At 46.5% G+C, this 10,527-nt stretch overlaps 1 protein-coding gene across 1 annotated transcript in view; it reads right to left on the reverse strand.

Annotated features, from left to right (window-relative positions):
* Positions 1-10,527, reverse strand: part of LOC133132960 (polypeptide N-acetylgalactosaminyltransferase 10-like) — a 59,167-nt gene that overhangs the window by 48,066 nt on the left and 574 nt on the right. The gene's annotated exons all lie outside the window — the stretch shown is intronic.

Genomic DNA, 10,527 nt, shown 5'->3' on the forward strand with positions numbered 1-10,527 from the left:
CACAATTCCCAAGAATCAGTAAGATGCTCATTAAACATTTCTGCAATGGCAGCCAATCATTCCTGAATAACTGAGCACTGATTTGCAGCATGGCATTGTGGCCACGGGGCGATGCTAACATGCTAATCACACAGAGCCACCGCACCCTGCTTCCACAGTCTAAAGCGTGACATGAAAGCACACAATGCACCAGCATGAATTCAACTAAAGGCAAAGGGGTGGGGCAGCCTATTTTATCTGGATGAGTGATTTTTAATTAACTTTAATGTTGCCATTTAAGCGTTTATTCATCCAGAGGCTGGAGACGGTGTGCGTGGGCCCGTCTGTCCGAGCTGAAAACCTGACAGACACAGTTCTGGTCTGTGGTTCTTAATGAGCAAGTTGTGTCTGATAAGGCGTAAAGGAGAAATAAGCAAACATGGATAAATAAGCAAACATGGAGATGGCCAGATGAACTCTGCTTACAAGGGCTTGTCTGGATGGGGAGCTCTTCAAAATGTCTGCTCTGACATCAAACGGATTTAAGCTTACACCTTATTTCACCCAACACGTGTGCACCCGGTCCTAATCTCACAGATGCTAGATTACAGGAAATAAGGATTATAATAATGACCCTCGCGTCACATGGCCAGATGTTCCCATGGAGACGCATGACATAAGCAGGACAGGCTAATACCCAACGTCCTCTGCAGGGGACATGTGCACAAACAGAATGACCGAAGCATGGGATTAAACTCTCTGAAAGGTGAATGAATGGGATTAAATCTCTCTTAAAGGTGAATAAATGGGATTAAACTCTCTTAAAGGTGAATATATCTCAGCACCTTGGTGATGGCACAGCAGCTGGTGTTTAAGCTGAATTACAGTGGAGAGAGGGTGGGCGAGAGAGCGAGAGAGAGAGAGAGAGAGAGAGAGAGAGAGAGAGAGAGAGTGAGTGAGTGAGTGAGTGAGAGAGGGAGAGAGGGAGAGAGGGAGAGAGGGAGAGAGGGAGAGAGGGAGAGAGAGTGAGAGAGGGAGAGAGGGAGAGAGGGAGAGAGGGAGAGAGGGAGAGAGGGAGAGAGAGTGAGAGAGGGAGAGAGGGAGAGAGAGCGAGAGAGAGAGAGAGAGAGAGAGAGAGAGAGGGAGAGAGGGAGAGAGGGAGAGAGAGTGAGAGAGGGAGAGAGGGAGAGAGAGCGAGAGAGAGAGAGAGAGAGAGTGAGAGGGAGAGAGAGTGAGAGAGGGAGAGAGAGAGAGTGAGAGGGAGAGAGAGTGAGAGAGGGAGAGAGAGCGAGAGAGAGAGAGAGAGAGAGCGAGAGAGAGAGAGAGAGAGAGTGAGAGGGAGAGAGAGTGAGAGAGGGAGAGAGAGCGAGAGAGAGAGAGAGAGAGAGTGAGAGGGAGAGAGAGTGAGAGAGGGAGAGAGAGCGAGAGAGAGAGAGAGAGAGAGCGAGAGAGAGAGAGAGAGAGAGTGAGAGGGAGAGAGAGTGAGAGAGGGAGAGAGAGCGAGAGAGAGAGAGAGAGAGAGTGAGAGAGTGAGAGAGTGAGAGAGGCAGGGTGTGATGTACACACTGCATAATGAAAAGTAAAGAAATGTCACACCCAGTCTGACTCATTTTTGGAGGCATTATTGGAGGCCACACAAGCAGATGACATGTAGGAATGTGACCGGCACCTTCTGACCAAACAACTGCTCAGTGCTCGATCACAGATCAGACAGATCCTTTCTGCTGAGTTGCATTTCCAGTTGAGATGTTTTTGATGTATTTATTTGTTGGATTGATTGATTGCTTGATTGGACCTGATAAAACCAATCAATACTTGAATTGTAGACTCCCTTAGGATGAGGTGGCCTGCCAGCAGGGACATCACACATTATACAACAGAGTCACGGAAATTACAACTTCAAACACAAATTCTGAACAATGCTTTGCATCGACTCACCCTCTGGGTCATTGCAAGGTAATGCTATAAGCACAGTTTGGTGAACTGAACGGAGAAATCCACTCTGTCAGCTACTATATTGTCGATTCACAGAAAGGTCACATTTATTGTATGTGAAGGACAGGTTTGAACTTACGTCTGACAGGTAGTTTCTGAAGCTTTTTTTCCTGTTTGATCAGAAATGGATTTCTACAAAGGAGGCATGCGTGGAGGGTTTCAGTGAAAATACTGACGGGTCACACACACACACACACACACACACACACACACACACACACACACACACACACACACACACACACACACACACACACACACACACACACACACACACACAGCTCTCTCTCGCTCTCTCTCGCTCTCTCAAAAACAGAGTATTCAGACTTTTTGCTGTGGCACAAATTGTGGTCAGGTACATCCTGTTTGCATTAATTATCCTTTAGATGTCTCTTGAACTTGATTGAACTGATTTGAACAGAGCTTGAGAGGATCTGCCAGGAAGAACGGGACAAACTGCCCAAATACAGGTGTGCAGAGTCTGGAGGGACTAACCCACAAAGCCAAAGGGGCTTCTGAGAGTACTGAATACTTATATAAATGAGTGTAATATAAGTATTATATTCGGTTTTTGCTGAAATTTCTAAAAACATTCACTTTGTCGTTATGGGTTATTGAGTGTAGATTGATGGACAAAAATGGCCCACCCATTTAAAATGAAATCTACAACACAGTGTGTGCAAAACGTGAAGGGGTCCGCATACTCCCTGAAGCCACTGTATACTGCACAACCCTACCATGTCCCAGCCCAACACTGTCCCAGCCCAACACTGTCCCAGCCCAACACTGTCCCAGCCCAACACTGCAGCACACCCTGTCCCAGCCCAACACTGTCCCAGCCCAACACTGCAGCACACCCTGTCCCAGCCCAACACTGTCCCAGCCCAACACTGCCTGAAGCCACTGTATACTGCACAACCCTACCCTGTCCCAGCCCAAACACTGCAGCACACCCTGTCCCAGCCCAACACTGTCCCAGCCCAACACTGCCTAAAGCCACTGTATACTGCACAACCCTACCCTGTCCCAGCCCAAACACTGCAGTACACCCTGTCCCAGCCCAACACTGTCCCAGCCCAACACTGCCTGAAGCCACTGTATACTGCACAACCCTACCCTGTCCCAGCCCAACACTGTCCCAGCCCAACACTGTCCCAGCCCAACACTGTCCCAGCCCAACACTGCCTGAAGCCACTGTATACTGCACAACCCTACCCTGTCCCAGCCCAAACACTGCAGCACACCCTGTCCCAGCCCAACACTGTCCCAGCCCAACACTGTCCCAGCCCAACACTGTCCCAGCCCAAACACTGCAGCACACCCTGTCCCAGCCCAACACTGTCCCAGCCCAAACACTGCCTGAAGCCACTGTATACTGCACAACCCTACCCTGTCCCAGCCCAAACACTGCAGCACACCCTGTCCCAGCCCAACACTGTCCCAGCCCAAACACTGCAGCACACCCTGTCCCAGCCCAACACTGTCCCAGCCCAACACTGCCTGAAGCCACTGTATACTGCACAACCCTACCCTGTCCCAGCCCAAACACTGCAGCACACCCTGTCCCAGCCCAACACTGTCCCAGCCCAACACTGCCTGAAGCCACTGTATATTGCATAACCCTACCCTGTCCCAGCCCAAACACTGCAGCACACCCTGTCCCAGCCCAAACACTGCAGCACACTTTCACCAAGGGCTGGACCCTGCACCCCTCGAGCCCCGCCTGACTGACTGGGAGAAGCACACCTCAGCATGAACGAGCCAGGGGACCTAACCCAACCCTGTACCCTAACCCAGAGAGCTGGGTGTGCACTGAACACAGAGGGGAACAGAGAGCTGGGTGTGCACTGAACACAGAGGGGAACAGAGAGCTGGGTGTGCACTGAACACAGAGGGGAACAGAGGGCTGGGTGTGCACTGAACACAGAGGGGAACAGAGAGCTGAGTGTGCACTGAACACAGAGGGGAACAGAGAGCTGGGTGTGCACTGAACACAGAGGGGAACAGAGAGCTGGGTGTGCACTGAACACAGAGGGGAACAGAGAGCTGGGTGTGCACTGAACACAGAGGGGAACAGAGAGCTGGGTGTGCACTGAACACAGAGGGGAACAGAGGGCTGGGTGTGCACTGAACACAGAGGGGAACAGAGAGCAGGGTGTGCACTGAACACAGAGGGGAACAGAGAGCTGGGTGTGCACTGAACACAGAGGGGCTGATGCAGGGTGTGCACTGAACACAGAGGGGCTGATGCAGGGTGTGCACTGAACACAGAGGGGCTGATGCAGGGTGTTGGAGCAGTGCGATACTGACTGTGTTGCTGTCAACGTGCTCTTTGGCCTCTCCCCCGTTGATCCTGATGCTGAGGTGCAGTCTAAATATCTCCACACCAGCGTTATCTCTGTCCGGGAGCAAGGTCCAGGTACCAGAGAGAGCGATAACCACCCTAACCCTAACTGATAACAGCAGCCAGAACCTCACCGGCACATTCCTGTTGTGAGGCCACCATGCCCCACACAGAGCGCAGATGCATCAGAGGCAGAAGTTGAAGCCCAGCTCAGGATTCAGAGGCAGGGTTCGGTGCTCGTGGTGGGCAGAGCACACGGTGAGGTATGGCGTCTGTGGAGGGATGCCAAGGTGGCACATGCACTGAGCTGCACTGAACACCTCAATGAGTCTGAGATGCATTTACAGTAACTAGCTACTAGCTAATTGAGATAGCTTAGCTATGTGATCAGCTCAAGATGCATGAAGTGGCTGAGAGTAAACAGGGTATAAGTCGCTTTGGATAAAAGCATCAGCTAAATAACACATTATACTTCAAGCACACAGACACAGACACAGCTTACTTAATGAATTTGTATCTCAACCTGTTAAAACAAAGCCACTGTTTAAAAAGCACACAATCACACACACAATCACGCTTCATAAAGCCCACTGTTTAAAAAGCACAGGGGTGTGGGTGTGTGGGTGTGTGTGTGGGTGTTGGTGTAGGTGTGGGGGGTGTGGGGAGTGTGGGGGTGTGTGTGTGGGTGTAGGTGTGGGGGCTGTGGGTGTGGGTGTAGGTGTGGGTGTGTGGGTAGCTGTGGGGTGTTTGGGTGTAGGTGTGGGGGGTGTGGGGGTGTGGGCTGTGGGTGTGTGTGGGTGTGGGGGTGTGCGGGTGTGGGGGCTGTGGGTGTGGGTGTAGGTGTGGGGGGTGTGGGTGTGTGTGTGGGTGTAGGTGTGGGTGTGCAGGTGTGGGGGCTGTGGGTGTGGGTGTAGGTGTGTGGGTGTGGGTGCGTGGGTGTGGTGTGTGGTGTGTGGGTGTGGGAGTGTAGGTGTGGGTGTGGGTGTGGGTGTGGGTGTGTGGGTGTAGGTGCAGGTGTGGGTGTGTGTGGGTGTGTTTGGGTGTGGGGGTGTGTGTGTGGGTGTAGGTGTGGGTGTGTGGGTGTGTAGGTGTGGGGGGTGTAGGTGTGGGTGTTTGGGTGTGTGGGTGTGTGGGGTGTGTGGGAGTGTGGGTGTGGGTTATACAGCTCTTCTGTAGCAGTGGCTGCAGCTGCCTCCTGTGTGCCTGGCTGTGGGGCATTTTGAGTAGGGCCAGGAGAACGCCCGCCTTGTGTGCCTCCAACAAACAGGCCTTTAATTCCCCTCCCCATCCCAGCATCCTCCCGATCCGGACGGAGCACACAGGGCTCCGGCCCCGCTGCCGGGAGGCTCATGGCGTCTGCATTTTCTCTGTCAAATTCCACCGCCTTGGGAAGGAACAATTTCCAAAAATAATAATTAATTAATTAATACAAAAAAATTGTTAACTGCTTCCTTATCTCATGGCACAGGGAACCAGGATAACTGGATTGCTGTGTTAGTACCATTTAAAAAAGGCACCATCACTTCAGCACAGGTACTGGTTTTATTAATATAACTGATGGGGTCTGCTGTAAGACAGAGGAGAGAGCAGATGGTAAAGGAATGACTGGTGCCTAAAGCTCACTACACAAATGCTGCTTTTAACAGAATACTAAAATCTACCTGCGCAGCAGGTGAGTGCGCAGCAGGTGAGTGCGCAGCAGGTGAGTGCGCAGCAGGTGAGTGCGCAGCAGGTGAGTGCGCAGCAGGTGAGGGAGCAGCAGGTGAGGGAGCAGCAGGTGAGGGAGCAGCAGGTGAGTGTGCAGCAGACAGTTTGTGCTAGTGTGCAGAAATGATGCAAAGTAATTAATCACCAACTTCATTTCCCATTATTCCTGACCAAAAGAATACAACAGTAAAGTAATAATGCCTTGGCGTTGTGATTACACTGGTTAGTATATTGCTATGCCTACATATTAATAACTCTTCACAGAGATCTTGCATATATATAGCTTGAGTCCATTTTAGCTACTGATCAAATATCTTTACTATTCCAATAAAGGATTTCTGATCAAATCTTCTGCATAGAAAGCTAAAGAAACTGAAGGGATTCGTCAAGGAAACAAAAACCTTGATCCATCTCTGTGACTCATGATTCATGGACAGGAGAAACCTGATTCAGAAAAGCATGTTTGCAGTAGTTGTGCTTACAGATATGATTATACGCTTAAATGTTTATGACAGATTGGTAGCGACACATGGCTACCTTCTCTAACAGAAATTCCTGAAATTTCCCTGACAGAATATGACATTGTGGAAAGTCAGATAACAAGAAGCCTTGTATTATTGACTTGGTAATAACATGAGCAAGCCTAATTGTTTGATGTGAACTCTGACATGTCTTTTATTGTACTAAATGATGTTCCTTATATCACACATTAAAGTATAAGATGTCAATCGCACTCGAAATGATCAAGTCAGAAACAATCTACAGGTAAAAGGTCCTCTGGTGAATTCAAGTTTCAAAGTAATAAATAAATAATAATAAATAATAAAAATAATAATAAATAAATAACAAGGAAAGAAGGTAACAAGGAAATAAGTCTAAATTCATACAATGTCCATTCCTCCAAAGAGAAATTAAGCTATTTTGAAGAACTGGTCATAAGTGTTGATTTCTTTAGGCATATCATACAGTGTTATCACATATCACAGCTGTTTGCTAGCTTTGGGCAATGTGCTAAAGGCCTCAGTTTGGCCGCTGATTTATTCAATTATTAAACAGCTTTTCCTGAATAAAACTAGTTTCTTTCTGATTTATCAATGTTTACAAGAACATGACAGGAAGAGCCTACTTACCAATTGATTATTCAAATTACTGACACACCTTTTAATATGAAGAATGAATAAGCAGAGCATTAATAAGCAGCATTAATAAGCAGATCATTAATAAACAGAATGAATAAGCAAACCTAATCCTAATCCTGTACCCTAAACCTGTAACCTAATCCTAACCCTGTACCCTAACCCTGTACCCTAACCCTGTACCCTAATCCTAACTCTGTACCCTAACCCTGTAACCTAACCCAAACCCAGTACCCAAACCCAACCCTGTAGCCAAACCCTAATACTGTACCCAAACCCTAACCCTGTAACCTAACCCTAACCCTGTATCCTAACCCTAACCCTGTACCCTAACCCTGTACCCAAACCCTGTACCCAAACCCTAACACTGTACCCAAACCCTAACCCTGTAACCTAACCCTAACCCTGTACCCTAATCCTAACCCTGTACCCAAACCCTGTACCCAAACCCTAACACTGTACCCAAACCCTAACCCTGTAACCTAACCCTAACCCTGTACCCTAATCCTAACCCTGTACCCAAACCCTAACACTGTACCCAAACCCTAACCCTGTAACCTAACCCTAACCATGTAGCCTAATCCTAACCCTGTACCCTAACCCTGTACCATAACCCTGTACCCAAACCCTAACCCTGTACCCTAACCCTGTAACCTAACCATAACCCTGTAACCTAATCCTAACCCTGTACCCTAACCCTGTACCCAAACCCTGTACCCAAACCCTGCACCCAAACCCTAACCCTAACCCTGTACCTTAACCCTGTACCCTAACCCTAACGCTAACCCTGTACCCTGTACCCTAACGCTAACCCTGTACGCTAACCCTGTACCCTGTACCCTAACCCTGTAACCTAACCCTAAACCTGTACCCTAACCCTGTACCCTGTGTCAGCGGTCCTCCTAGTCGTACTGTAGGAGGAGACATGTGAAGGCAGAGAAGCACCTGACACCTGATTCTGCTGTAATGGACCTAACACCAGTGTCTGGCACACCTCACATTCAATAACAACACAAGCATTTTAACCACTTCAATTTCAATTTACCAATAAACCTCAACTAGTTCTGTAGGAACAAACACATGACAAGCTAGCTACCATAGACTTGCAGATAACACTCGCTTATCAAGACCTATACCTCACCACCATGATTAGCCTTATATATGGCATAGACTATAAGGGCACTTATATATTTTTATATACATTTATATACATAGATATTGTTGTTTTGTATTGTTGTAATTGGGGTATTCTAGCTGCCAACTGTGGTATGCTAGTTCGTAAGTTGATGTATTCATCAAGGGTTCTGATCGCATCTGCATGGTCATGCTGGGACTCGGAACCGTACTGTCCTCTAGGATCCTTTTCACACTTGTTCCTGTGTTCAATCTGCACTTCACTGTACATTGCTCTGGATAAGAGTGTCTGCTAAATGCCTTGTAATGTAATGTAATATAATATAATGTAACATAAACAGTTCCACATTAATGTTTTTTTTTTTTTAATCCCAAACACTGCCACCTAAACACAAAAAAAAAAATTTTTTGTTTTTGCATAAGCCAACAAATATAAACAGCACTGATAGGCTACTCAGCTGAATCTCAAGCACATGTTTGCATACACACTTCAAGAACATAAATATGATTTGGGACCGCTGCATCCTAAAATTTCAGCTAATTTTCCCCAAGCACAATATTTTGCATAACTGAGAAAAGTAGCCCACGATTTCAGACCTCAAACTCCATTCCTGGATATTTGCAATTACCGATGGTTTGCACTCACCTGAGGCCTAAATTACCTGCTGACTGCTGCTAACATTTAGAGAACTGTACTTCAAGGACATGGTTTTGAAATATCGGGTACAGATGTATGGGTATAATAACAGAATCAAATCTTATTGTGCAACCTCATTTGCATTATCAAAAATCAACTGCAGGCAATCAGCTGTATTTCATTCTACCAAGGTAAAGCATACCCAGGTCACAAGCAAAATTACATTTGCAGAATGCTAAAGCAGGAAAAGAATCTATCTGCACAGCTGTGAGTTTAATGTTAAGGTGTGCATGTGCTGGGCTGCTAGCCACTTTAAACTCAGTTAAACTCACTAGTTGCAGAACTCATGTATAATATGAACTCAGTTAATATAATGTGGTCTGTGTGAACTCAGTTAATATAATGTGGTCTGTGTGAACTCAGTTAATATAATGTGGTCTGTGTGAACTCAGTTAATATGGCCTGTGCTAAAGTCAGTTAGGCTAATATAATATTGCCTGTACCAAACTCAGTTAATATAATATGGCCTGTGCTAAACTTAGTAAATATAATACGGCCTGTGCTAAACTCAGTTAATATAATATGGCCTGTGCTAAACTTAGTAAATATAATACGGCCTGTGCTAAACTCAGTTAATATAATAAGGCCTGTGCTAAACTCAGTTAATATAATACGGCCTGTGCTGAACTCAGTTAATATAATACGGCCTGTGCTGAACTCAGTTAATATAATATGGTCTGCACTGAACTCAGTTAATATAATATGGTCTGTGCTGAACTCAGTTAATATAATATGGTCTGTGCTGAACTCAGTTAATATGGCCTGTGCTAAAGTCAGTTAGGCTAATATAATATGGTCTGTGCTAAACTCAGTTAATATAATACGGCCTGTGCTAAACTCAGTTAATATAATACGGTCTGTGCTAAACTCAGTTAATATAATATGGCTGGTGCTGAACTCAGTTAATATAATATGGCCTGTGCTAAACTCAGTTAATATAATATGGTCTGTGCTGAACTCAGTTAATATAATATGGTCTGTGCTGAACTCAGTTAATATAATATGGCTGGTGCTGAACTCGGTAATAATATGGCCTGTCTTGGTGTGAAAAAGCTCTCAGTTCATGCAGCAAATACCTTGTCAAGCATGTGATAAAATTAGCGACTCTGTCCAAATATAGCAATCTAACAACTGGTGTCAGTAATGTGTCTCCACACAAGTAACACTAAGACTGAGACATGCACTTTGTTTTTGGTAAGGAACATTACCTAAGAAAATATCTTGCCATAATATCTTTCAAAACAACATAGTGTACAAACCCCAAAGGCAACAGTTTAACCAGGAAAGCGCCGGTCTTCCGTTAGTAAGCTACTTCCTGCATGGTGTACTTTAAATTCAGCTAGCACTAGCTGGTGGATACACTTTTCCTGTTGATCCAGATTTGGCTACGTGGCCTTTCCTTCTCAATCAGGATACGGTTCATTAACATCCCAGGAAATGTCACGACTCCAACAGCGGCGCTACTTCTAGTTGTCCGGGATGTTGGAAAAAAGTAGCGAAGTGAGAACAACATTAGGTAGCTACGACACAGTCAT

Source organism: Conger conger, chromosome 7 (genome assembly GCF_963514075.1).
Source record: "Conger conger chromosome 7, fConCon1.1, whole genome shotgun sequence".
Taxonomy (NCBI): domain Eukaryota; kingdom Metazoa; phylum Chordata; class Actinopteri; order Anguilliformes; family Congridae; genus Conger; species Conger conger.